This window comes from Triticum aestivum, chromosome 2A, assembly GCF_018294505.1.
Source record: "Triticum aestivum cultivar Chinese Spring chromosome 2A, IWGSC CS RefSeq v2.1, whole genome shotgun sequence".
Classification (NCBI taxonomy): Eukaryota; Viridiplantae; Streptophyta; class Magnoliopsida; order Poales; family Poaceae; genus Triticum; species Triticum aestivum.
The window spans coordinates 43,333,651-43,338,349 of record NC_057797.1 but is presented as its reverse complement, the minus strand read 5'-3'; positions in this window follow the sequence as shown (position 1 = coordinate 43,338,349).

Below are 4,699 nucleotides of genomic sequence, written 5' to 3'. Positions count from 1 at the left end.
CTTCCCCTTCACCTTCCCCTTCACCTTCAGCATCCTCCATGAAAGTATCACCGAAATGAGCAAGATAGCTTTCATCGATGAAATCATCCCCTTCTTCATCTTCTTCCATTATAACCCCTCTTTCTCCATGCTTGGTCCAACAATTATAGCTTGGCATGAAACCGTGCCGAAGCAGGTGCAGGTGAACTTCTCTTGAGGAAGAGTAACCCTTCTGATTCTTACAGTCAACACATGGACAGATAACAAAACCCTTCTGCTTGTTCGCATTAGCCACTACGAGGAAATCTTTCAAACCCGTAGTGAACTCGCGGGAGAGTCGGTTACCGTACATCCATTGCCGATTCATCTGCATTATTATAATATAAAATATATAATTAACCATCATGCATTTGTTAAAGTAACTAGCTATAAACAATAGAAATTAAACAATGAACAACACACATGCATATTTTATCAATGAAACACATGCATGAAAGGTTCAAGTTGCTAACCGCGATCGAGGAGGAACCTCAAGTGTGGCTCCAACACTTCATATCATGTTTGTTTCACGCTGTTGGACATTTCATCAAACACCTTGTGTGCATAAGAGGAACCAAAAGGAAACCTACACCCCCTTGTGAAGAGAAGTGGCACCAAATGGCTAAGTGAGTGCGCTGAACTGGTATATATAGGGGAGGAGCTTTAGTCGCGGTTGGGCAGGCCAACCGCGACTAAAGGCCTTTGGGCACCTTTAGTCGCGGTTGGCCTGGCCAACCGCGACTAAAGCCCCTCACGTGCACCAGCTGGCCACCGAGCGCCCTGGCCCAAGCCTTTGGTCGCGGTTCGTCTGCCGAACCGCGACTAAAGACTTCATTAGTCGCGGTTCCTACAGTTTCGCGACTAATGGGGCTGGACGGAAGTCTCTTTTTCTACCAGTGCGTGCATGGTTCTTTGATTGCTTCCTAATAACTGCTTCCTGTTAGCATGCACGGCACCCTCGCTAAACTCTCTCCTGTGATTATGTTAATCCTGAAACGTCGAGCCCTCAGACTTCACGCAATCAAAGTTTGTTCCAATTTGCTTCCGATCTAGTGCTTCCAGCTATGAGACCTTCCAGGATCGATACTTTTGTTTTCTTCACACGATTTATCTCCCACGTATGTGCTTCCATAAAATCAATATAATTTTGCTTCAACAATAGCCAAAGTAGTTTTGGTCTAACAAAAATTCTTTAGGAAATAGGTGCCCATTATAAATGTTAAATCTGTATCTCCAATGAAGCAAGTTTGTTTCTGGCGACCAGAAAATTTGCTTCCACTTGAAGGAAATTTGCATCAATGGTCGACAATTAAATATGATTCCACTCAAACATAAAATGGTTTCCACAGTAGCAACTAGATTGTTTTCAAACGAACGAAAATTTGCTTCTAAAGAAAAAGGAATCTGCTTCCATCCACGTAAAAGCCTAATACAATTAAAACAAAAAAGTTAATCTTATCCAAGGTCCATGTCTAAGAGACTAAGACATCTAGGAGGCGAGGGCATTGTCTTGGGCCGTGGCTGCATGGTAGGGAATGTGTAGGCGAAGGATCGCCACATGAAAGTTGTCGCCATTGTGGTGACAGCGAGCAGTAGGGCTGCCGTCTGAACTGATTGATCGCTTGGTTTCATGGTCGCATGAGCTAGAGCTCACACGCTCTAGCGTGTGCTGCAATGCGTCCACGTCGTCAAGTCGGTGGAATACTTAGGAAAACGCCGTCCTCAAGGGCAGCCTTAATCACGGTGTTCGCCCATGTCTCCACCACCTCCACCGTCTTGAGATCGACACCGTCAACATCATGAGGAGAGGACAATATGACACGTTTCAGAAACTAGTGATATATGGTTGGCATCGTTCGGCGCAAAAGCATCTGCACAACACAAAGCAACAATTTGATCCATCACAACAAACATAATAGGCAATGGAAGCATAATAAAATTGAGATGAAGAGAAAATTATATGTTGCGGGGAATATATTCATAACATGAAAGCAGGAAGCATGGCTTACACAAAAAGTAATCTTTCACACCATACATGGGGCTTAGTTTAAATTTAAATGGTGGCAAAAAACACAAAAAGGTAGAAGCATGAACTACGGAAGCAAACTACCTAGACCAAAGAAACGTGTGTAGCATAATACAGATGCATGGAATATTACAATGGTGATAAAAATTAAAACAACACTTTAAGAAAAATAGCATGAAGTATGGAAGCATTCTACCTAGACCAAAGAAGCATATGAAGTATAGTTTCGAAGCGCAATAAGTACGAAGACCTAAGACAACATCTTTCAACCAACATGCCACATAAGGGCTCTCCAGCATACACTAAGGTTTCGAATGCTTCATTATCCCGGGTCAGCTGGAAACATAAGAAATGAAATCATGTTACAACAACAATTAAAAAAAAATCTAGCATGGTTGTATAGAAGCAAAGCACCTACAACGGAGAAAGATGTAGGAGAGGCAAAAAAATGATGAATTCAGTATCAGCAAGCAAGGAAGGTTTATGCAAAAACCTTAGAAGCAAATGTAGTGTCATATTGGAATTTTTCGTTGCCGGTTGGATTAGAATATGCTATACAGAAGATACATAGAAGATATTCTATACAGACGGGTTCAGATTGAAGCATAGAAAATTTAATACTGAAGCAAAACTATAATGTTCGGCCACCAAGGGGGCAGATGTTTTTGACTCATCAACATATTGATTTTTTTACTTTTGTCATTTGGAAGCAAAATATATAGGGTCCAAAAGCATATGTATAGCAATTTAGATGCAACAGAACTAAGAAGCGCTAACATAGTAGTTAAGAACAGATTTAAACTTGGATGTAAGCATGGAAATTTGAAATCAGATCGAAAACTAATATTACTCGGCAAGATTGGGAATCATATTAATTTCTTCTGCATAAGAAATTAACCAAATTTTGTAGATGAAATACCGATTCATTACACATCGGATGTAACACAGATATGCAAATTAATAAAACCAAGCATTGCATCTAGATTCCAGAGTAATGCGAATCAAATCAAGTGGTGAAAAAAGAATCAAACCCTAGTTTAGGTGAGTACAAGCCAAGGGGACAATGGCTGGTATACACGTGCAACTTCTTTGCCGAGACGAAACGGCAAACAAGCGCGGTGGGATGAATGGTGAAGGGGCAGGATCTGACGGGGAACCGGGCTGGCGATGGGGGCGGCGCCATCCGTGGTGAGAGCAGGGCTTGCCAGAGCAGACAGGGGTGGGTTGCTGCAGCAGCTACCTCGAGCAGTTGTCGACGTCGTAGAGTTCTGGGGCCTGAGGCAGATCGCGGTGCTGGAGGAGGTAGCCGTCGCGGCGAGGGAGGTCGGCAAGCTCGAGGATGCGCTCGCCCGGGTGATGCCACACGAGTAGGGTGGATGGGTCGAACATGTGACGTAATGAGGTGTTTAGGATGGGCAGGCGAGATTTCCTCAGGGCAATAATTTGGGCAGTCCGCTTAGAATATACGCCATGGGATTAGGAAAGTATCAACGGCACAGGACAAGTCTGAAAAAAGTTTCCTATCAGACTACTGATTAGAAGTGTTTCCCTAAAATATATAGACTATAGTACTATACTGACTTGGTGTACGTCAATTTATGTATCATCTAACTATTTGACATTGCCAGGAGAGCTAATGGAGAGATATTTTGCAAAATCCACAACTGCTAGTATGCTGAAATAGTTGATCTGGACAAGCTTACTCCGGATCCATCTAAAAGACAACATACCCATATTTCTCAAGTTATTCTGTCTTAAGTGGTTAGTTTACTTTTATTTTGGCACTGAACATATTATAGTTATGTGTGTGATGACATTATCTTATAATAAATTATATGATTTTGCTTCTTCGACACTATAAGTATCCTTGTGTGCTTCGTCCTTTAAATGATCTACCTATTAGTTCGTATACATGTTTCTAGAAAAAAATTGTATACCTCTTTGCCCCCACTAGTTTTTTCTCCTGCCTCCGCCCCTGGCTAACGGAATGGGTCAAGTCAATCACATCATTCTCTAATGATGTGATCCCGTTAATCAAATGACAACTCATGTCTATGGCTAGGAAACTTAACCATCTTTGATTCAACGAGCTAGTCAAGTAGAGGCATACTAATGACACTCTGTTTGTCTATGTATTCGCACGGGGGGTTGAAGGAGGCGGCCGTTAAAGATCCCGCCATGGCTGCTGGAGCCGAGAAGGGTTTGGGAGCTAGGGTTACCTGGACGACACGCAGCGTGCGGGCAGTCTGGGTTAGATTTGTCTCCCTTCCTAGGCCTGGACCTTGGCAGCCAGCCTATCCACGTTCACGTAATTTTTTTCTTAGTGTTGCTTGAAAAAAAGCGTACTTATTTAAACTGATCGCTTTCCTGGCTAGTTTATGTCTAATACAATTCCTCGGATCACCTGACCGCTTTCACTACCACCTCCCTCTCAGCAATGCTACATCGACGGACATCTACAGGATTTTACAGGGCCTCACCCACCTAAAAATCAGGGGGTGCATGTTTAGTTGGTTAGGAAAAAGCCTGTAGAAACTTGTAAGGCTTTATACGTCTAGCATTTTTCACCTCCCTCTCACTCATAAGCAACACAAAAATGGTACATGTACGGGCCTGCTATAGAAGGTTACAGGCCTTTCCTTAAATAATCTCCCC